This window comes from Bos mutus, chromosome 1, assembly GCF_027580195.1.
Source record: "Bos mutus isolate GX-2022 chromosome 1, NWIPB_WYAK_1.1, whole genome shotgun sequence".
NCBI classification, from domain to species: Eukaryota; Metazoa; Chordata; class Mammalia; order Artiodactyla; family Bovidae; genus Bos; species Bos mutus.
Window position 1 is genome coordinate 118,263,095 of NC_091617.1, and position 25,531 is coordinate 118,288,625.

Genomic DNA, 25,531 nt, shown 5'->3' on the forward strand with positions numbered 1-25,531 from the left:
TGTTTGTTCTATTTTGTTATTATGAATAAGAACATTCACATATAAGTTTGTCTTGATATATTTTTTTCATTTCTCTCGGGTAGACACAGAATAATTTCTTGATTGAACTATGGATTCTTGTCTCAAGAGCAGGGATGTTCTATTGACATCTTTGCAATTTTCTTTTTCACATGAGGTTGTATTGAAACCTTGAGTAACATACCTAAAAATTAAAATACTAATGAGTATGTGAATATGAGAAGTGCAGCTAAAAGGCTGTTAAAATTTATTTGGCATCTGGTACAATTTACTGTCATTCACTAGTAACTACCTCCAGTCTTCCTGTCTGGAATAAAAATGACATATACATTATATTTACTACTCTGCTAATACCACCAAAAAGCCTAGCAATTGTCATTTCCAGATTGCTCTGAGGCGACATAGCAATCTAATTCTTTAAAACTGTGTTCTTGAATGTATCATTTCATTGCCCCTTTTTTTGTCCTTTTGTGGTTGAAGGACATTTCACATTTGACAACTGGGATTTAAATTGATTCTTAAAGGGGCCAAGAGAAAAAAGTAATTTATTTTAAAATCTTTTCAGATCCAGAACAACATGAGGGATAGTTTATTAATTTGCCAGAGAAGTTAAGAGGTTGGAAAATTTCCCCAACCTTGATTTTCTCTGTTCCCTGTCTTCTTACAACTGCAGAGCAATCTAGAGTCCAGTTTTCCATTTGCACATTTTTTGACGGTATGAATAAGGAAGATGTGATGATGGTGAAGGTTTAAATAATGTTAGCAATAACACTTATCAGGACATTTCTGCTAAATTATTAGTGATAGAATAAGACTCATGCTACGGTCATTTATTCATTCATTCATCTAGTCACTAAACTAGCCTCTCATTATTTTTACAGGTATTTATGTGACCATCTTCCATATGCTAGACACTGAACCAGGGACCTTAATTACAACTGTGAACAGCATTTTAAACTGTACATACTAAAGAGAGAACCTATTTAGCAGATTATTTTCCCAACTAATTAAAAAAGGAGAGTTAAATTGCTTTGGAAGGAGAAATTTGCAACTTTTAGTTACTTGATTTAAAAGATCTATGGGGTTTCCTTTCAGCTCTTTGGTATAATAGCCTGGTCAACAATTTTCCTGAATCACCTATGAGTTTGGCATTGAGCAACTTCTAAGATCAGGCAAAATATGACCAAGGACAAGAATAATCATTCTCTAAAGTGAAAGTTCCAAGGCCCCTCAGATAAGGCCTTTTGAACCCCATGTCTCTTATTGAAACCTGAGGAGAAAGATATAAATATTGTTCAAAAATAAAAATGCAAGATTAATTACAAGCATTTCATACAGAATAAAAAATGTGGTGCTGTGTTCTATTCATCTAAAATTCTTGCACATTTCTTTACACTATTGATCTTGCACAAGATGCTCAATGTTTGCTTCAGTCAAGTGGGACTCAATAGATACTTAGTTAAAAATGACTTGGGTACCAGGTTCCTGGATTAATACCCAGATAAAAAATGATTTAATTTTTAAATTCATACTTCTCTGCCTCAAAATGAGCGCTCATCAGATGACATCTAGGGAGTGAAACTTCTTATAATCTAGAAAATGCTTACCTAAATTTTGAGAAGAATGCCTAGAAACTAATGAAGGTATCATCTAAGAGAAAATTCATTTTCAACACAGACATATATCAAGTTACACGTCAAATGTATTAAATCCTAGTACACAGGGATATAGAGTAGTCCAGGGACCCTCCAAAAACAGTCTCACCTTAGTCCAACATCTATCCTATATTTCCCAAAGCGTGGACATCCATAATACTGGTTGAGGCATACCAGGGTCACTCTTATTTTTTCCTAGACTTTTCTTGCTGCTGCTGCTGTCAGTCGTGTCCAACTCTGTGCGACCGCATAGATGGCAGCCCACCAGGCTCTTCTGTCCCCGGGATTCTCCAGGCAAGAACACTGGAGTGGGTTGCCATTTCCTTCTCCAATGCATGAAAGTGAAAAGTGAAAGTGAAGTCGTTCAGTCGTGCCAGACTCTTAGCGACCCCATGGACTGGAGCCCACCAGGCTCTTCTGTCTGTGGGATTTTCCAGGCAAGAGTACTGGAGCGGGGTGCCAGACTTTTCTTACATAGCATTAAAAACCATTGAGCTCCAGTATTGTAATTTATAATAAGAAATATTTAGTCTTTGTCCCTATTCCTGGCACAGAGCTCCTAAAAAACCCTTGGAATTTCCTGAGTGATGAGAGCCATAAAGGTGTCTTGATATTCATAACAAATCCTTTTCAACCACATCTGAGTGAATGTTAATGAGGTGACTAACTAACCATGTAATTAGATGGTTGGAACTTTCTGTCCCACTTGCCTGACCTGGGGGTGGGGAGGGGAATGGAGATTGAATCAATCACACCAACGGCCAGTGATTAATCAATTGTGCTTGTGTGATGAAGTCTTCCTAAAACCCCAAAAGGATGGAGTTTGGGGGGATTCTAGGTTGGTGAACACATGAAGATTCAGGGAGAGATGGCAACCCACTCCAGTACTCTTGCCTGGAAAATCCCATGGACAGAGGAGCCTGGTAGGCTGCAGTCCATGGGGTCGAGAAGAGTCGGACACAACTGAGCGACTTAGTAGTAGTAGCAGTAGTAGTGTACCCAGAGAGCATGGACGCTTCCAGCCCCTTTCCTATGCATGTCTTCCACCTGGCTTTTCCTGAGCTATATTGTTTTATAATAAAGCAGTAATCTAGTACATAAAATGTTTCTCTGAGTTCTTTGAACAACTATAGAAAACTAATTGAACTCAAAAGAGGGGCGATGGGAACCTCTGGTCTATAGCTGGCCGATCAGAAACACAGTAATAACCTGGATTTGTGATTGGCATCTGAAGTGGGTGGGTGGGGGAGTGGGTAAGTCTTGTGGGACTGAACCCTTAACCTGTAGGGTCTGATGTGATCTCCAAATAGACAGAGTTAGAATTGAGTTAAATTGTAGGACACCCAGCTGGTGTCACATAAAATTGCTTGGTGGTATTAAAAACACATCAGAATACCAACCAGTGTCAAATGAGTAAGTGCAACTTAAAGATTCTCTATTTGTTAGTACACGTGTTTGCACATGGTCAGTCGTGTCCACCTCTCTGTGACCCCATGGACTGTAGCCCTACCAGGCTTCTCGGTCCATGGGCTTTCCCAGGCAAGAATGCTGGAGTGGGTTGCTACTTCTTTCTCCAGAGGATCTTCCTAACCCGGGGATTGAATCCCTGTCTCCTGAGTCTCCTTCAGTGGCAGGCAGATTCATTACCACTGAGCCACCTGGGAAGCCCTTTGTTAGTGCTTAAAATACTTTTTCTTTGTCAGCTGCCTCTTGTCATTCAGAAATTTTAATTTTTATTGTATCAAATCTTTCCATATTTTCCCTAATGTCCTCTGAGTTTTGAGTATTGCTTAGGAAGATAGGAGCTTCCCTGTTGGTGGTGGTTTAGTCACTAAGTCGTGTCCGATGATTCTTGCGAACCTATGGACCGTAGTCTGCCAGGCTCCTCTGTCCCTGAGATTCTCCAGGCAAGAATACTGGAATGGGTTGCCATTTCCTTCTCCAGGGGATCCTAACGACTCAGGAATCAAACTTGAGTCTCCTGCATTGCATGCAGATTATTTACTGACTGAGCTACGGGGGAAGCTGGTTTTGTTAGTGCAATAGTTTCTAAATAGAAAGCTCTGTGTTTGGGTTTAAAATATCAGAAGAGGAATACAACTGTGTTTATTGTCTGCTGGGATTAGATCAGGGCTGATCTGAGTTCCATAAATATGCCTTCTCTACCATAGGTACACAGGGGAAAGTGGGGACTTTGGCTACCAAAGGAAGCAGCCCTAAGCAACACTCAGTCTCCTGTTTTCTCCTGGTGCCGTGCATATGCTGATGGTGGCCAGGTGGAGGATTTGGCTGGCCCAGCTAATTGCTTCTATCTAGAGGAATGAGCGAACTGTGCAGTAAAAGTGTGTTACCTCTAGATACAAATTAAACAGCACTAAAGTGCACTTAGAAGAAATTAGCAAAGCTCCAGAATGGAAAGTGACGTTAAAAAATTCATTCTCTTTTTATTTCAATTTTACGATTAATGGGAAATGAATAAATGAAAAGACCAAGTAGAGAGAGGAAATAATAAGGGATTATTACCACAACACAAAGCTTTTATAGATATTGTGTTTGAATGGGCTGAATAAAGGAGATGTATTTTTAATCATTTCCCTAGTTTTAAAGATCACTATTATTTTAAAAATTATTATTTTGGAAATCCCCAGGCTAAGCCCGTGTACTTTGGATTTCAAAGTACAGCAACCACCAAGTTTTTATTTATTCTCACTAATAGAAGCAATGCTTCCTCTCCTTCTCTCTAGGTGGATGTTATTTTTCTTTATGTTGTTTCAAGGCAGATGACTTAGTCCCAGGCATAATATGAACTACTCATAGTTGAAGTTAAAATTTTACTTCTAACAATTTTGGTGTGTAAAAAATGGCACAACATTGGCACACCGTTGCTAAATATATCTCACAAAATAGATTCCTAAGCTGGTATAAGGCATTCCACAGTACACAAAATTCAACTGTCCTCTCTTCACACAGTATATATTATTCGATCAATTGGATGGATCAGTTAAAGACCATCACTGTATTATGTATTATTACTCTGTGCCAGGCTTAGAACAACTAGCCATGGATTGTCTATCTTGGTTTTCATATTTGTTCTATGAATTACACTTACATTGTATTTGAAGAAACCGAGACTCAGAAAAAACTGACTACTCAAGGTCACACAACTGGTCAGGGAGCCAAGAGCTGAGTTGGAAATGTTTCTTTGTACTTGAAGCAACAGGAAGGGAGACCTATGTAGTCCAGAAAGGGGAGAGTTATCTGGGAAAAAAAAAGGATGTGATTTCAGGTGCAACTTTCACACAGAAGCTTCCGCCTGCCTCCTGATTGAGTCTTCTTCATGATGAATTAAGAACAAAATAGCACAAAAACCTTTATGTCAGGGGATTGAAGTGATGGGAAAAGATCTCATTTTCTTTGGCTAGGCAGCATAATATTAACTGCTTTCCTCCAATTAGCACTTTTATAAATTATCATTATTTTTTCAGACAGTTTTCTACCCAGGTGTCTGAGTTTTTGGTTGCAAAATTAGTTCAGATGGTCTCACACAAAAGTATGTTAAATGTTGTTACATGTACTTTACTGAGATGAAATATTTAACATTTAATGAACTCCCTTTCCTCGTTGGTAAGTCTGATCTTTCTGGCACAATTTAAAAATAAATTTCATTTATGAGTCTCTTGTTTTACTAGTGTTCCCATATTTATTCAGTATTTTTTTTTATTAACTTACATATTTAACCATCTTCTGGATTAAACATCATGGCCCAGAAGACTAACCAGAGAATTCAGTGGTCTCTAAGAGAGTAATCATATAAGATGCTTCTAGAATATTATTTGAGGAGGAGGTAATAAGTGTGTGTGTGAAGTGTTGTTACACTTTTGAGTGCTGTGTATTTGAGGTATGTGGATAACAATGTTAAATGCTTGAATTTCCTTACAGTCTCAACCAGAAGATTTTTAGGGTTTTTTAAAATACTAATTTCTATAACAATATGGATTAACTAATATAACCTTAGTTTCTATAGGAAGAATTTGTTGTTTCAATGGTAAAAAAATATGTCAAAATATTTTACTTTGGAGATTGGATGACTTTATTGACTGAATATTGACTAAAATTAGCAAATAATTGCCCATTTTCATTCTGAGCTGTGGAGACTGCTTCCTGTCTTTAACTGTGACAGAAAGGACTGGCTGGAGCAAGCCGCATTCACCTCACACCTTTGGCTACATTTCACGGTGCGTTTCTGCCTGTGCCCAAACTTCTGGTGTGTACCATCAGTCAGTTCAGTTCAGTTTAGTCTAGTCGCTCAGTCATGTCCAACTCTTTGTGACCCCATGGACTGCAGCATGCCAGGCTTCCCTGTCCATCATCAACTCCTGGAGCTTGCTCAAACTTGTGTCCATTGAATTGGTGATGCCATCCAGCCATCTCATCCTCTGTCATCCCCTTCTCCTCCTGCCTTCAATCTTTCCTAGCATCAGGGTCTTTTCTAAAAGTCAGTTCTTTGCATCAGGTGGCCAAAGTATTAGAGGTTCAGCTTCAGCATCAGTCCTTCCAATGAATATTCAGAATTGATTTCCTGTAGGATTGACTTGTTTGATCTCCTTGCAGTCCAAGGGACTCTCAAGAGTTGTCTCCAACACCACAGTTCAAAAGCATCAGTTCTTCAGTGCTCAGCCTTCTTTATGGTTCAACTCTCACATTCGTACATGACTACTGGAAAAACTTATAAGGTCCCTAAGGGTCCTATAAGTTATATTTGACTTACAGGGACCTTTGTCAGCAAGTGATGTCTCTGCTTTTAATACTCTGTCTAGGTTTCTCATAGCTTTCCTTCTAAAGAACAAGCATCTTTTAATTTCATGGCTGTAGTCACCGTTTGCAGTGATTTTGGAGCCCAAGAAAATAAAGTCTGTCACTGTTTCCATTGTTTCCTCATGTGTTTGCTGTGAAGTGATGGGACCAGATGCCATGATCTTAGTTTTCTGAATGTTGAATTTTTCCTGTACCTTTCTTCTTTTAAAGCAGGGTTCAGCATTAGATTGACAGAGAAAAATCAAGGAATTTGTTGGATTAAAAAAAAAGTCATGCTTATTTCTTTTCACTTCAAAGTTGGCGTATCCTTCAACTGTGAATTTAAGTTACAAGATAAAACACTGTTATATTAGCAACATTCATGATTTTGTCTTTCATACAAATAATAAATGTTTTGATATCATCACAGTGTGATTGTTGCAGATATTACCCGCTGTCACAGGTACTTTGAAATTATGGCAGTTACTAGACTTGTCACTAGATCTTCTTATTTCCTGTTTTAATAAAAAAGGCTATATCATACACTCGACTTTTAATATTTTAAACTGTATTTTAATATACAGTTTCCTTTTTAATCTCATGAATTTTATTTTATGCATTTAAAAATATTATTCTGAGATGGGATCCATAGGCATCACCAGGTAGAAAGGGGTGCAAGGCACAAAGACCTGGAGAAGGGAATGGACACCTACTCCAGTAGTCTAGCCTGGAAAATTCCATGGACAGAGAAGCCTGGTGGGTCCCAGTTCGTGGGGTTGCATAGAGTCAGATACGACTGACTAACACACTCAAAGGCACAAGAAAGGTTAATATCCTCTGCTGTACAGCAAAGCTTCCCATGTGAATGCATGTGTGTGTGCTGAGTTGCTCTGCTGCTGCTGCTGCTAAGTCGCTTCTGTCATGTCCAATTCCTTGTGATCCTATGGACTGTAGCCTTCCAGGTTCCTCTGTCCATGGGATTCTCCAGGCAAGAAGAATACTGGTGTTGGTTGCCATAGCCTCCTCCAGGGGATCTTCTCCACCCAGGGACCAAACCCGTGTCTCCTGCTTTGGCAGGTGGATTCTTTACCGCTTACTCACCAGGGAAGCCCTCCCATGTGAATAGCTTCATAATATATCTGAGAAATTTATGCTGTCAGTCCTCAGGATGGCAGCTTGCAGCTGGAGCAACCTCACACCTATTGTGCCTTGTCTACACAATCATTAACTTCATGTATCTTGTGAGATGAGAAAGGTTGGGGAGCACTCTTGAGTTGCTCATGACTGGACTCTTTTAACACTGTTCTTCCAAGAATACCACACTTTTACACGTTATCTCCTACATGGTGTAATTATCTCTATTTCAGAGAAAGCAAGGGAATTTCCCAGACAAGAACACTGGAGTGGGTTTCCATTTCCTTCTCCAGGGAATCTTCCTGACTCAGGGATTGAACCTGCATCTCTTGTATCTCCTGCACTGGCAGGCAGATTCTTTACCACCGAGCCACCTGTGAAGCCATCTTAAATATGGGTAGCTCTAAAAGGATTAATTTCTTACCAGTACCCAAACTTCTTGTGACTTGATGACTTTTCCTTCATGTAGTCTCCCTTTTATTAGAGTCCCCAGTAGTATATGAGGTCACATTTTAATATATCTAAGAGTCGTACTCCATATGTCCTTTTCTACTCTCCTGTCCAGAATTTCTGTGCATGCCAGTTTCTCCTCAGTTCTTGAACAATAACATTAATAGAATAAGGGGCACTGTAGTTGATTGGTTTGTTGGTTCTTTTCATAGACTTCCAAAGTTTTCTCTGCGTCACTTCCTGAGTCCCCAGCTTTGCAGTAGAAGGCTTTAGTCCCTTTATTTTAAGCTGGGGTCCTTTTAACTTACATAACTCACTTTAAAAGTTTTTGTAGGCTATCTATGTATCAGGTAACAGACCACTGTACTTGAAAAAAAAAATCCCTATTTGTTTTCCAGATAGATTTTTCTGTTTTTAATAGAGCCAGGTACTTAAATCTTTAGAGGTCTTAATAAAGAGTCTAAAAGTCAACACCTTAAAAAAAAAAAAAAAAAGTAAATGGAATCCTCTCCTCTCTCCTCTTTAAACTCTAGCAAACAACAATAGGCCAAGAACTGTACAGAAAGTGTCACATTCAGATGAGTAATACTGGCAATCAGTGACATTTTCTATTTGGTATCTTGGAGACTGAAAATCGCTTGGTTTTCTTTATCTAGGCCACAGCTGTCTTGGGCCTGATTCCAATCATTTTGATCTGGTGAGGATTCTTTTTGGTAACAGAAATGCAGTAGAGGAGGGGCCATAATGACATGGTAGTGACAGCTGAAATGCATTTCCTCATTTTGATCTAGGTGAATGTTCTCAGTAGTATTGCTGGAGACCAAATGCTTATTCCTCTCACACATCCAGGAAAAGATTTTTTAAAAAGAGGCCAAGAGGGTTTTTTTTTTTCTCCATTAAACTGGATAAGGAACAGTTGTGAACCAGTGTTGGTTAATCCATCAAATTATAAAAGATGAAAATCAATAAACAGAAAAACACAAAGTACCCCAATGTGCCCACACTGTCTCAAAGGAGTTCTTTCATCAGGAGAGGCTGCATCACAGTAGATATGTTAGCCTAATTATGATGTATTTCCTTTTAACCAGTTTGTATGTAATAATTGAACACACATCTTCATAACAGGCTTCCCAGAGCAATTCATTAGTTCAGTAAAACAGTCTGAGTAATAGTTGGTTCATGCTTGCTTCATGATCATTTTGTTAGAAAAAAAAAAAGAACAGCAGCTGTATTTCAGTGTAGATGGCCTTCTGAAACAGTTGATTTATCAAAATGAATTGATCTTGGCAGCTTCCTATTTGGAGCTTAGATAGAGAAACAAAATTAGAATTCAGTGCTGCTCACATAGCCAGAACAAAGTAACGTTGGCTCATTTTCCACAGACATTATGGCTTGCACTGTGGATAGATAGAAAATTCAGAATTTATCCACCCGTACAGATGAAGCCACACGTCTAAGTGACCAATAAATGGAGTGAAAGCATTCCCTGCTCTTCTCTGCTCCCATAGGAAAATTGGTAGGCCAATACCTTCTTTTAAACTTAGACATAATATCCTATCCCAAACCATGGAACAGTGATGGTAATATAACACATTCTAGCTTACTGGCAAAACAGTGCATTGAGAGAGTTAAAGGTGAGCTTGAAAAATGAGTGCCCCCCACCCCACAAATACACAGTAAAATGGATTCTCACTCTGGCTTCCGTAGGGTTGTACTTTGGAAAGATCCTCAGTCTCTTGGTGCATATCATCCTGATTTTTAACCATAGATCATAGCTTCACACAGCCGCATACATTCAAAACTTCTATCCGTTTCCAATCCACTTTCTCTTCTTAAAAACTGTGGCTTAATTCAGTTTAGCAGCTGCCTTCTTACAGCACATGCCTCCCAGATACACAGATTACATCGATAACTGGCCATCTGTGCTCAACAGTCACCCGTACCAGCTCCATATCTTTTTTTGGCTTCTCTTTCTGAGCTCTCAGTGGGGTACTTGACCCTCAGGTACTGGGCTGCAGTCGGAGATGCAAAGAGGTTTGGATCACATATAGGGGCTGCAGAACTGAATGATTCCATGAAAGCAGCCTGTATATGACTGTGACCATTTTTTCTTTCTTGCTTGCTTTCTTTCTTTTTTTTTTTAATGCAGGGAGATTCTGCAAATACCTAAAACTTGCTTTCCAGATCCCTACCTCATCATGCCTAAGAGGAAGTGGATTTTCCAGGCCAGTGCTCATTTGTTGTTAGCACCAAGCTTTTAAGGTCTCAATAATGCTCTCGCTCACCCTGCCAGGAAGAATGCTCAGCTGAATACATTATCAGCTTCCAGCATTTTTTCATTCTGGAGACTTTGTGGTCTGCCTAGCTATGTTACCTCGGGTGCCAAGTCTGTCCTGTGGGGACCAACTGGGGAGTTTGGCAGAGAGACAGTGAACTCGCTCACGTCCTAAAAAAGTCATGGTCACAGGGCAAAGGGAAAACAAACCAAATCCCCAAATCCCACAATGAGAAGTCTTTGGTTTGCTGCTGAAGGCAGGAGTGAGAGGCCCATGCTTGGACTCTGCTTAGAGGCTGGTGTGGCTGAGGAAAATGTGTTGAAGGTTCAATTCTGTTTGGTTTCTCTAGGCCCTGCCTTGGCATCTATCCTCCTCCATGTTAAACAACATTAACTCTGAAGATCTGCCAAGATTTGATGATCAAATGTATTCATGAATCGCACTGCAATGGATTTGAACCACAGTAAATTTGTTTCTGGAATAAACAGAGAAAAGACCAGAGGTTTGATTTGTATGTTATTAGTTTGCTTTCTGTGAGAAATAGGCATAACAGCACCCTTCTATGTGCAGGAGGTGGACTGGATAAACAAGTGATTATGGGGACTGAGAGCCTGGGACTGGAGGCACAGCCTGGCTCTGGAGCTCATCTGGGTTTCCAACTCTTGGTCCATGTTTTTAGGATAAGCGATGAACAGAGACTGATAATTACTGAGCAGTGGGGAGTTCCTCTTCTTAAAGGTCTTCAGCTTATGGGATTTTAGATTATTTTCAGTATTTCATCCAAATTCAGTTGATTAGTAGTTATTGTTGCTGATTGATTCCTTCCACTCATGGCCACCCCCAGACTAAAATGTCTTCATGGATATTGTTTCCTACATATTTGAGGGTATCAATAGTGTCATCATGGGAAGGTCAGAGGGAGATTGCATGGCATGAGAACAGGGCACTGTACTGGGGGAAAGGTGCCCTGGGGTAGCTGTGTGATGTTGGGTGAGCCACTGAACTTTTCTGAAGACAGTGTGCTACTCTCAATAAGGAGATAATCCCTTTGACAATAAGATCCTATTGTGACCCTTAGACAGAAAAATCAGACAATGCCTCCCTAATGCTTTCAGCACGTAACTATAGGACTACATTAGGGTTTGTAAATATTGCTACATGTATTAGCATCAACATGATATAAATAGGAAGTAAACTATATATCTTGGAAAAATTTAAAAAAGTTAGTGTACTCTCTTTCAGCCCCTTTCCATTCTATTTCAGGTAATAGCTTGGCTATTCCCAGGAATTCTGAGACTAATGTTATTTTTTTTTTCCACTTTTTAAGGAATAGAGTTTTGTCGTCTTCAAGTTCATATATCTTGAAATTGATGAGTTCTCAGATAGAGGTGGGTTGCCATTTCCTTCTCCAGGGGATCTTCCCAACCCAGGGATTGAACCCAGGTCTCTAGCATTGGAGGCAGACGCTTTAACCTCTGAGCCACCAGGGAAGCCCTTACAAAGCTTTAGGAGACCCATTTCAACCAGTAGTCTAGAACTTCTAGTTAGAACATTGTTTGTTAATATGGGGTGGGCTTAAAACATTGTCTGTGATATATAACACGACTTTGTTTAAAGGATGATAAAATTTAAAAAATGGTAAGAAATGTTCAAACATGCAGTGCGGTATAAAACATACAACTGATATCTACAAATTGTTATTGTTATTTAGTCACCAAGTCGTGTCCCACTCTTTGTGACCCCATGGACTGTATAGCCTGCTAGGTTCCTCTGTCTGTGGGATTTTCCAGGCAAGAATACTGGAGTGGGTTGCCATTTCCTTTGCCAGATATCTGCGTACCCCTCTCTCAGTTTGAAGAAATGTTTTACCGTGTTTGCTTCAAATCTCTGTCCTCTGTTTTTATTTTTTATTTATTTCTTTATTTTATTTTTTAACTTTACAATATTGTATTGGTTTTGCCATATATCAACATGAATCTGCCACAGGTATACACATGTTCCCCATCCTGAACCCTCCTCCCTCCTCCCTCCCCGTACCATCCCTCTGGGTCGTCCCAGTGCACCAGCCCCAAGCATCCAGTATCGTCTGTTTTTTTAAAAAATAATTTTCATTGGGATATAATTGCTTTACAATGTTGTGCTAATTTCTTCTATATAGCAAAATGAATCAATTGTGTGTGTACATATAACCCCTCCCTGTTGAACTTCTTTCCCATTCAGGTCACCACAGTGTATTAAGTAGAGTTCCCTGTGCTATACAGTATATCCTCATTAGTTATCTCTTTTATACTTAGCATCAATGTTGTGTATGTGTCAATCCCAATCTCCCAACTCCTCTTACCCTCAAGGATAATTTTATTTAATATTAGCAAGTATTGGACAAAATCGGATATTTCCTGGTGTAGTTGTCTTTAGTAGTTTATGAGAGAGGCTATTCCCAGGATATGCTTATGGTGTAGCATTCTCATTTAGCCTAGGGCTTTTCTGCACGTCGTCTCTTTCCTTCTCCCCAGAGTCCTATGTCAGCAGCAGTGAATGCTTAAGTAGGCTCTGTTGGGAAAACTCTCGGTGACCTTGGAAACGGTATTTAACCTTTCCATGGATCAGCATCCAAATTGCAAAGCTGAAGTGACAGCAGCTGCCTCGTTCACAAGTCTGAGAGTTATGACTAAGAAAAGGGATTGTAAAACACAGTGCAAATCCTAAATGCTACAGACAGGTCTGGTAATGTTAATAACTAACCAGCTCATGCCTGGCAGCCATCACCAGACCCTTAAAGCCAATTCCTTAGCAGTTGTCCAGGTCACTTCCTTCTGGAAGTGGGAAAAAACTCAAATGACAAAAAGTTGCAGCAATATTCGATGACTGTCAACAGCAAAATAGTGGATTTGTTTTGAAGTGCATGTGAGGCATATGAGTGCTCTAAGAGGGTGTTTCTTCTGTGGGGAAGCCAAGGTCATGAGCTGTTAATATGACTCCTTTCACCAGCACCGAGTTCACAAAAGTCTCATAACAAGATGTTTTTCTTTTCTCTCTCTTTTTTTTTTTTAGGAGAAGAAAACAGATTTGGCATAAGTTATATGACAGCCACAATAAGGCTGTCTAATGTGTGAAAGACATTGACAATCAGCCCCATGGGATTTATGTAATTTGAGAATATAGCTTTAAAAATCATATTACAGGAGGCAGTACTTAAGATTAATACAGAGGCCATTTACCTTTTTATTATATGTTTTAATAGCACTTAGCAGCTTGATTTATGAAAGAAAAAACTCTGACTACAGTGTCGAAAGAGGAAGACTGTGCTATAAAAATTAACATAAGATGGTGACACTGCATCCCTCCATTTTAGGAGAGAAAGTTGTGGAAAGTTTGCTGCGGCATGTGGCTCTGGTTTCCCTTGAAGTTGATCTCGCACATGGGGCTAAAGGAAAATCATGGGAGGATTTCCCTGGGGAAGTGGAAATTGTGGGAAGACCAAAAGGAAACAATTTATCGTGGGGTGTGGGGGAAAGTGGGGGACCATCCAGACAGAGAGAACAGCATCTGTGAGGCCCTAAGGCAAGAAAGAGGTTGGCATGTCTGGAGCAGGTAGGAGAATAGTGCAGCTGGGGCATAATTAACAGAGTGAAGCATGGCAAAGTGAAGTTTAAGAGATGTGCATGCGTGTGTGCTAAGTCGCTTCAGTTGTGTCTGACTCTTTGCAACCCTATGGACTGTAGCCTTTCAGGCTCTTCTGTCCATGGGATTCTCCAGGCAAGAATACTGGAGTGGGTTCCCATGCCCTCCTCCAAGGGATCTTCCCAGCCCAGGAATTCAACCTGCGTCCCCTGCGACTCCTACATAGAAAGCGAATTCTTTACCTCTGAGTTGCCGGGGAAGCACCCAAGAGATGTGCAGTTAAAATTTCTTATTAAAAAGCATAATTTCTTGAAGTAAGTCAGAAAGAGAAACACAAATACTGTATATTAATGTATATATATGGAATTTAGAAAGACAGTAACGGTGATCCTATATGTAAGGCAGCAAAAGAGACACAGATGTAAAGAACAGACTTTTGGACTCCGTGGGAGAAGGCAAGGGTGGGATGATTTGAGAGAATAGCAGTGAAACATGTATATTACCATATGTAAAACAGATGACCAGTGCAAGTTCGATGCATGAAGCAGGTCACCCAAAGCCTGTGCTCTGGGATGACCCAGAGGGATGGGGTGGGGAGGGAGGTGGGAGTGTGGTTCAGGATGTGGGAACACGTGTCTACCCATGGCTGATTCATGTTGATGTATGGCAAAAATCATCACAATATTGTAAAATAATTATCCTCTGGTTAAAATAAATAAATAAATAAAACGTAGTTTCTAAAACAAAACCTGTTTATTCGGTGTATCAAAAGTTATTGTATCTATAATAAAATTGTGTACATAAATTTTAACACAGTGATTCCATTTCTAAGGCTCCTAAGGACATGATATATATATATATAAAGAGAGTTATGTCCAAGAATTTTTATTATGATTTTGCTAACTTTTAAAAATTATCCTTTTTAAGTTTCTATGGTTTTATTCCTTATCCAGCTTTCTATAAGATTGATCACGTTTTTGTTATTTCTCACACTTTTCCCTACTGATATGGAAGTTTTTAATTCTATATGTACTTTATGTAAGCTTTTAATTTCTATGTGCCTTCTTAAATTCTTAAATAGTACATCTGTATGGTCCTATGAACCCATGTAAGGCCCTTGAAAATCCTTAACTCTGAAATCTTCTACTCATTTTCTTAGTTTTTGTCCCATATTTTAATATCCTTGTTTTAAAAATCATTTCTGTTCTAGGTTCCAAATAGTTAATTCACCATTAGCTGTGCCTGACGGCAACCCACTCCAGTACTCTTGCCTGGAAAATCCCATGGACGGAGGAGACTGGTAGGCTGCAGTCCATAGGGTTGCTAAGAGTCGGGCACGACTGAGTGATTTCACTTTCACTTTTCACTTTCATGCATTGGAGAAGGAAATGGCAACCCACTCCAATATTCTTGCTTGGAGAATCCCAGGGACAGAGGAGCCTGGTGGGCTGCCGTCTATGGGGTCGTACAGAGTCGGACACGACTGAAGCGACGCAGCAGCAGCTCTACTGTTTACCATTTGTATTCTTTTAACATGAAATAATTTCAAACCCAGAAAAGGCTCATAGGAATAGGATGAAGAACTTTTCTTCCTGACATATTTAAGAGTAAGTGGCCGATGTGATGCCTTATCACTTCTGATTACTTAGTCTGTACTTCTTACAAAAGGACATTCTCTTACATAAGCACAATCATCCAAATCAGGAAATTAACATTGATACATTACTACCATCTAATCAGACTCCTTTCAGGTTTTGCCAGTTGTCTCAGTAATACCCTTTGATTAAAAGGATTTAGCTTGGAATTATGCATTGTGAATAGTTGTCTGTTCAGTCACCTTTGGTCTGGAGCAGCTCCTCAGTCTTCCTTGACATTCATGTTGACACTTTTGAAGATTACCACTCGGTTATTTTGTGGAATGTCTCTCAGTTTTCATACCTGTGATGTCTCCTCATGGTTAGATTTAGGCTATGTGTTTTGATAGGAATATTACAGAAGGGATACATATTCTTCTCCTTGCATCCTATTAGATGGCACATGGTTTTGATTTGTCCCTCTACTGATGATCATAACCCTGGTTAGAGTGGTATTTGTCAGGATTCTCCACTGTAAAGGTACTCTTTGTCCTTTAGTAATTAGTGAGGACTTTGGGAAGAAGTACTTTGAAACTGTACATCCCATTTCTCATTAAATTTCCACCAAGCAGCTCTAGCATCCATTGATGTTGCTTGGCTGAATTAATTATTACTCTGATGCTTGTGAAACTGTGATTTTCTGATTTCTTTATTGTACCTCCATGTATTCACTGGCAGTCCACTGTAAGGAAAAGTTTTCTTTTCTCTGTGTTTAGATACTCACTTGTTTATTTACATTAGCATTAGTGTTGTTCAGTTGCTAAGTTGTATATGACTCTTTGCAACCCATGGACTGCAATCTCCAGACTTCCCTGTCCTTCATTATCTCTCAGAGTTTGCTCAGACTATGTCCTTTGAGTCAGTGATGCCATCCAGCCATCTCATACTCTTTCACTCCCTTCTGCTCTTGCCTTCAATCTTTCCCAGCATCAGGCTCTTTTCCAATGAGTCAGCTTTTCGCATCAGGTGGCCGAAGTATTGGAGCCTCAGCTTCAGCATCAGTCCTTCCAATGAATACTCGGGGTTGATTTCCTTTAGGATTAACTGGTTTGATCTCCTTGCTGTCCAAGGACTCTCAAGAGTCTTCTCTAGCACCACAATTGGAAAGCATCAATTCTTCAGTGCTCAGCCTTCTTTATGGCCCAACTCTCACATGATTACTGGAAAAACCATAGCTTTGACTATACAGAATTTGTTTTATACAATACATGAATTTGTTTTATTCAATGGATTATTATCCTTTGCAATAATTATCTATTTTGATGCTCAAATTGTCCAAAAATGGGCTAGGGTTCCCTTTACGCTGATGTCTGTGTCTTTGATTTTTTACCCATGATTCCCTGAGCACTTCATTACTTTTTGGCCCAAAGATGTTTCAAGCTCACCTTATAGTAATACTTTCCTTGCTCCGCTCAGAAAGCAGCCTTTCTCCAAGAAGCCCTGTGATTCCTTTTAGTGGAGAGTGGTTATTTAAGAGAGTAAGATCTGAGTGTTAGGTGTAATCATTGCTGTTATTCTCAGATCACTCTCACATTAGTTCTCTCTTCTTCTGTATGTATCTATCTAGATTGTTGTTGTTTCGTCAGTCAGTCGTGTCTGACTCTTTGAGACCCCATGGACTACAGCCTTCCAGGCTCCTCTGTTCATGGAGTTTTCTAGGCAAGAATACTGGAGTGGGTTTCCATTTCCTTCTTCAGGGAATCTTCCCAACCCAGGAACTGAAACCATGTCTCCTGCATCTCCTGTATTGGCAAGCAGATTCTTTACCACTGACTCTTTGCAACCCCGTGGACTGTAGCCCTGCAGGCTCCTCTGTCCATGAAATTTTCCAGGCAAGAATACTGGAATGGGTTGCCATTTCCTTCTCCAGGGAATCTTCCCGACCCAGGGATTGAAACCATGTCTCCTGCTTCTTCTGCATTGGCAGGTGGATTCTTTTACCACTGAGCCACCAAGGAAGCCCCATCTATCTAGATACACATTGTTGTTGTTGTTGTTAAGTCGCTTCAGTCGTGTCCAACTCTGTGTGACCCCATAGACGGCAGCCCACCAGGCTCTCCCGTCCCTGGGATTCTCCAAGCAAGAACACCGGAGTGGGTTGCCATTTCTTTCTCCAATATATGAAAGTGAAAAACGAAAGTGAAGTCACTCAGTCCTGTCCGACTCTTCGTGACCCCATGGACTGCAGCCTATCAGGCTCCTCCATCCATGGGATTTTCCAGGCAAGAGTACTGGAGTGGGGTGCCATCGCCTTCTCCGTAGATACACATACATACATATATATATATACTTATATATTTACATCTCAAACCATTTATATTGACATCCATGTGTTCCCCTTATACTTTCCATTCCAGTCCACTTTATTTTTTTTATCTTTTTGTATATGTCTCTCCTTTCTCTAACATGAGGAATCTGATGTTTCTCATACATTTATTCTCCATATATTTATTGCATCAGTCCTACCTGTATGTGGCCCATTTCTCCTTGCATCTGTGTTCCCCACTCATTGACCTTTCATGGACACCTGTCATACTCAGCTCCACTTAATGACTTTTGAATTGAAATGTTTATATTTAAAAAATTGCATTGATCATACATTTTTTATTTATGAAACTGAAAGTGTTAGTCACTCAGTCTTGTCTGACTCTTTGTGACCCCATGCACTGGAGGCCCACCAGGCTCCTCTGTCCATGGAATTCTCCAGGCCAGAATATTGAAGTGGGTTGCCATTTCCTTCTCCAGGGGATCTTCCCAACCCAGGGATTGAACCTGGGTCTCTCAACATGGCAGGCAGAATCTTCACTGATCGAGCCACCAGGGAAGACCATTTTTGCTTTAAATCACATTTGTACCTAATCCTCTGTTCTTGACATTGAGATTCTGTTCTTTTCTCTGTTTCTTTGATAATTTCAGACTTATTTTAATGTTTACTTGCAAGCTTCTTTTGGACTGCTCTATTATCTTCAGTTTTGAGGGTTCAAATGATTCCCTTAGTTGCATCTATTCACCCTGCTACAGTGTAACTCACTTTTATATAGGGCTTGCAGCTTTTTTTTTTTTTTTTTTACTGTGAACAATTCTTCAGTAGGGGTTGTTTACTACTGAAGCCAGTGTCCTGGGTTGTAGAATTGTCTCTGTGGAGTCATTCCTGTGGAATGATTTTGTATTGGCCTCTTCCTAGGATTTACGAGTTTTACTGTTTTGAACAAAGTGTACTGTTAGTTTCTCATGTTGGGATTCCCATTCCTGGGGAATATAAGCCTCTTATCCATGACACAGATTTGGTGCTCTTCCTTCCTAAATACAGGTGATTCTTTTTCAACCTTATCCATTGTACATGATCAACTTCTTTATAGCTTTTCAAGGCTGGCAAGCAGAGATTGTAGAATAGAATGCACAACCCTTTGTGGCCCCCAGTTTTATGCAAAGTTTAGTTCTGACTCTCATGAGTGTGACATCTCCTATTCTATTTCCTAACTTCATTAAATTACAGCCCTCAGCCCCTGGCCTATCTGATTCTAATACCCCTGGTGAGTGGTTTTATCTCCTACTTATCCTTACTTTTCATTTTCTCTTACTTGGTTATGTATTAAAATCATTTTTTATTTTTATTTTTTTTGGTTGTACATTGTTGCACATTTTAATATTTGACCAGAGAATTCTGTACTGTATCTAGTAATAAAATATTGCAAATGGCTTAAATGTTTAACAATAGTTTAAACTGCTGGAATAAATTAATTATAGTGTAGTTGTATGATAGAGTAATATATAAGTATTATAAATAATGTGATTGAAATATCAGGTAGAAGTTATATATAGGAAGTTTTACACTATAATATTAGGAAATGTGATACAAAACTGTAGGATATTTATTATGTAAAAAATAAAAACATAAGAAAAATGTGTTTAAGACTATATTAGAATGTTAGGAGTAATTGTCTGGTTTTGTGGGATTATTATTGAATTAGTTTTATTTTCTGTGGAGATAACAGAAAAGTAACTTTGATAAACATTCCTAGACCATCAAATTCCTCAAGTAATAATAACAACAATATGTGTAGACTGGCTGTGCCTTAAAAGTAAAAATGGTTTCTAGGAAGTTTAGTTGTAAGATTTTCCCTATATTTGGGATTGAATAAAAAGTTTTGAAAGTGAATAAGGTACTTTAATTTCAAACTATTGTGAACATACTCAAAGGGGTTTTATCACTTGAGTTTGAATTAAATTAAAAAAAATATGTATTTGGCTGTGCTGGGTCTTAGTTGCACACGTATACACTCTTAGATCTTCATTTTAGAATGTGGGATCTTTGATTGCAGCATGTGGGATCTAGTTCCCTGACCAGGGATTGAACCTGGGCCTCCTCAATTGGGAGCATGGAGAGTTAGCCATTGGACCACCAGGGAAGTCCCTGAATTGAATATTCCTAAGGAACAATCTTCATATGATTATCTAAGTTAAGTTGAAATAAAACTTGGTAACTTAGCCAATCTTTGTTTTCAATAATGTACCAAGTACTAAATTTTGAATTTTAAACTCACTGAAATCAGAAACACTACTGCTAATTATTAGTTCATGGGATAGCGTACATATTTGTACTCAGATTTTTATAGTTACCAATAAAAAGTTATCCTTTTTAAAATCAGCTGTATCATTAAAACCTGAGTCACTGTGTCCAGTTGGGTATTTTATTTTCAAGTACACTGGTGGGAATGCAATTCTGAGTTGCATAGCTTTAAGAAAAATAACAAAAACAAAACAAAATTTATTATCCCTTGGCATCCCAGAAACAGATATAATAAAGAGATAGTTTCAGACACTTTACTGTCATTAGAGCATTTAATGTGTTTCTTTGCCTATTTAACTTTTAACCATATTATCTTCCCTGGAAATGCTTACAACTGCAACTCATATTTCTAATTACTATGTTTTTTGAATTGACTGCAATCTCTGTAACCATTTGTGACCTGTTTTTTCAATGATTTCTTTTCCTTCTCTTTCAAATCATTCTTCTCATCAATGTTCTCTCTCCGTATTCATTGCTGTTGTTTCATAGTCTCTTTTGGGTGCTTTCCCCTTCTTATTATGCATAGAAAGTGACACTATTGTAGCATAATGGTGAAAACAGGCGCAGCTACTTACTCCAGGAACCCCAAGGCTGAGAGAGCACGCTCTCAGGTCACCTGTTTCCTTTAGCACACCTGGACCCTTGGCAGTGGCCTGCCGATTGGGAAGCTTTGGATTATTCCATCTTGTCTCTATTTCATTAGGGTTTTGTCTATGGAGTCTCAATGTTCTGATATGCTTCTGCCAGTTTTGTACCTACTAAAACTTTAAAACTTTTGAATAAGTGAACCAATAATTAAAATATACAAAATTATTGGATGAAATAATCAAACCCTCAAAAGCATATAGCTCTTAAGAATAGTCATCACCTATTGGTCACTAGTCCTCATCAGTATGTATAAGTGAATAGATGTGGCTTTCCTTAAATCACTGGGTGCTTATGGGTGAGTTGCCTTGAGGAATTAATGGAAAATATTGTCAGCTGAATCTTGAAATCTTGAGGAAATTTGCTTAAACTTTTATAAATGTGCACACATATTAGATGTCAGTTTTATCCTCTCCCCTCTCTTTCCCTCCCTCCTGTCTTCTCCTCCTCTCTCCGTCCTTTCCTTTCCCTTCTGTTCCTCTTTCTCTTTTAAAAGCTAGTTCTTTGAGCAATTTAAGGTTATGAAGAATTTGTCACTTATTTTTTGAATTTCATCTTACAATATAGGAGTTATTTACTTATTTAATAAGAAAAGAACAGTTCCCCATGTTCAAAATCATGTTATTTCAGAAAGGGATGCTACACTCTAACTGGAATTTGTATAAAAAGAAAATGGCTCTTTTAAATAAAGGGGAGGCAGGAACACTTAATGAACAGCTTACTTTGTGCTAGGTACTGCCTTATCCTTTCTTATACACACACGCACACACACACACACACACACATATATATATATAGCTATTAATATTATTACATAATATAAATTGTTACAGATAAATAACATTTTCCATTTTTGCCTTTTTTGCCAACAAGCCACAAATGGAACTGATACCCAAGTACAACTGTGATCTCCCTTTAGTTTCCAGATGGAATAATCTCTCCTTCCTTTATATGGTTATTTATCTTTTTACTTTAAATATTCCAGCTCATCTATCTTTTAATTAAATATTCCTTCAAATCCTTTTTCTGAATAAGCAAGTTTGAATTAATAAAATAAAATAAGGACTGAGACAGATAATCATGAAGGTACTTTTGGACCATGAATATTGTATTACTTTATAGTGACAATATAAAAAGCATCAGATATTCAGAATTCTCTTATCTTTTACATTGAGGATGATTTCTCTAGTTCTTTATATTTTAATAAAAACGCTCACCAAACTTGAATTCTTGTGAGATTGTTCCTCTTCAAGGTTCAGTTCAGTTCAGTCACTCAGTCGTGTCCGACTCTTTGAGACCTCATGAATTGCAGCATGCCAGGCCTCCCTGTTCATCACCAACTCCAGGAGTTCACTCAAACTCATGTGCAGCGAGTCCGTGATGCCATCCAGCCATCTCATCCTCTGTCATCCCCTTCTCCTCCTGCCCCCAATCCCTCCCAGCATCAGAGTCTTTTCCAATGAGTCAACTCTTTGCATGAGGTGGCCAAAGTATTGGAGTTTCAGCTTTAGCATCACCCTTCAAATGAACACCCTGGATTGATCTCCTTTAAAATGGACTGGTTGGATCTTCTTGCAGTCCAAGGGACTCTCAAGAGTCTTCTCAAATACCACAGTTCAAAAGCATCAACTCTTCGGCACTCAGCTTTCTTCACAGTCCAACTCTCACATCCATACATGACCACTGGAAAAACCATAGCCTTGACTAGACGGACCTTTGTTGGTAAAGTAATGTCTCTGCTTTTGAATATGCTGTCTAGGTTGGTCATAACTTTTCTTCCAAGGAGTAAGTGTCTTTTAATTTCATGGCTGCAATCACCATCTGCAGTGATTTTGGAGCCCCCAAAAATAAAGCCTGACACTGTTTCCACTGTTTCCCCATCTATTTCCCATGAAGTGATGGGACCAGATGCCATGATCTTCGTTTTCTGAATGTTGAGCTTTAAGCCAACTTTTGCACTTCCTCTTTCACTTTCACCAAGAGGCTCTTTAATTCCTCTTCACTTTCTGCCATAAGGGTGGTGTCATCTGCATATCTGAGGTTATTGATATTTCTCCCGGCAATCTTGATTCCAGCTTGTGCTTCTTCCAGCCCAGCATTTCTCATGATGTACTCTGCATATAAGTTAAATAAGCAGGGTGACAGTATACAGACTTGATGTACTCCTTTTCCTATTTGGAACCAGTCTCTTGTTCCATGTCCAGTTCTAACTGTTGCTTCCTGACATGCATATAGGTTTCTCAAGAGGCAGGTCAGGTGGTCTGGTATTCCCATCTCTTTCAGAATTTTCCACAGGTAGAGAATGCCTAATTTAAGATTTTGGCTCTTCACAAGCATTTCACAAACTCTAAAATCTGTGGGCTCATTTTTCACAGAGCAAAACATATAATAATTTATAGCAAGTAATACTATCTATAATTTAATAAAGGAAAAAAATCTTAGATAAGATCTTTGTTCATTGGAATGCTTTTGTTCTATCTTGAAAAGACATGTACAACTCCAGTTGTGAAATACTATCTTGGGAAGCAGATTCTACTTGGGTAAAAGTGAGAAATTATAGACTGAGGCTCAGGGAAATAATCTGGGGTGTTTTTAAAGAGCATGGACTTTGGAGTGAGAAAGACATGGATTCGAATCCTGAATTGCCAATTGTCTGGTGACCTGGCCTCATGTAATTTCCATAACTATTGACTCAGATTTTATCAATGAAAAGAAGAAAATTGTACTTGTTGGGTTGTTCTGAGATACCAGGTATATATATAGTTCAGTACCTGGCAACTGGTAGATTCCCCAGAAACAGCAGCTGCTGTTATTAGGATCAGGAAAAGTGAAATGCTGGGCTGGATGAAGCACAAGCTGAAATCAAGATTGCTAGGAGAAATATCAATAACCTCAGATATGCAGATGACACCACCCTTATGGCAGAAAGCAAAAAATTAAATAGCCTACTGATGAAAGTGAAAGAGGAGAGTGAAAAAGTTGCCTTAAAGCTCAACATTCAGAAAATGAAGATCATGGCATCTGGTCCCATCCCATCACTTCATGGGAAATAGATGGGGAAACAATGGAAACAGTGAGAGACTTTATTTTGGGGGGCACCAAAATCACTGCAGATGGTGACAGCAGCCATGAAATTAAAAGGCGTTTGCTCCTTGGAAGAAAAGTTATGACCAAGCTTGACAGCATATTAAAAAGCAGAGACATTACTTTGCTGACAAAGGTCCGTCTAGTTAAGGCTATGGTTTTTCCAGTGGTCATGTATGGATGTGAGAGTTGGACTATAAAGAAAGCTGAGTGCCGAAGAATTGATGCTTTTGAACTATGGTGTTGGAGAAGACTTTTGAGAGTTCCTTGGACTGCAAGGAGATCCAACCAGTCCATCCTAAAGGAGATCAGTCCTGAATATGCATTGGAAGGACTGATGCTGAAGCTGAAACTCCAATACTTTGGCCACCTGATGTGAATAACTGACTCATTTGAAAAGACCTTGATGCTGGGAAAGATTGAAGGCAGGAGGAGAAGGTGACAAAAGAGGATGAGATGGTTGGATGGCATCACCAACTCAATGGACATGAGTTTGAGCAAGCTTTGGGAGTTGGTGATAGGGAAGCCTGATGTCCTGCAGTCCATGGGGTCGCAAAGAGTCTTGACACGACTGAGCGATTGAACTGAACTGAATCTCTTGTCTCTGCAATGAGGATACCTGGATTATCTCAGTGGGCACAGTATAATCACATGGGTCCTTAAAAGTGGCAGAGAACTACCGAAGGAGATATTAGACTGATATAATCTCAGAAGATTCAACTCAGGTTTGCTAGCTTAGAAGATGCAGGAAAGAGCCACCAATCACAGAATACATGCAGCCTCTAGAAGCTGGAAAAGGCCAGGAAACAGATCTTACAGAGTCTTCAAAAAAGAATAGACTTGCTGACTCCTTGGTTGTATCCCGGTGAGACCTGTGTATGACATCTAATGTGCAGAGCTGTGCTGTGCTGTACTAAGTCAGTTTAGTCATGTCCAACTCTTTGAGACACCATGGACTGTAACCCACCAGGCTCCTCTGTCCACAAGATTCTCCAGGCAAGAATACTGGAGTGGGTTGTTGTGCTCTCCTCCAGGGGATCTTCCCGACCCAGGGATCAAACCTGTGTCTCTTATGTCTCTTGCATCGGCAGGTGAGTTCTTTACTACTTGTGCCACCTGAGAAGCCCAATCTGTAGAGTTATAACATAATAAATTTGTGTTTTAAAGTTGTCAAGTTTGTGGTCATTTGTTATAGCAGCAACGGAAAACCAATACAGCACTTGTTATTATTGGTATATTAGGGCTTATTTTGTCTTCTGTTTTTCTCTTTGTTTTTCATTTCTCTGTTTGCCCTCACTTCTGTGAGCATTTGAATACTTTTTTTAAGAATTGCATTTTATTTGTGTAAAGTGTTTTTGAGAGTACCGTATTATATAGCTGTTTTTGGTGATTGCTCCAAGGATCGCTGTATGTATGCCTTCTCACGGTGCACTGCTGTTGCTCTTTTACCCTCCTCCATTATAATTGTCTTAAACATTTCCTCTACCTACATCTAGAACCACATCAGATCGTGTTAACACTTTTCTTTCAAAAGTCAAACATAAATTAGAAAACTTAGAAGAAAAGCTATTGTATTTACCATAGTTTTGCTTATTGTGTATTTTCTTCTGTCAAGAGATTCCAAGTTTTCTCCTATTTATGTTTCCTCTC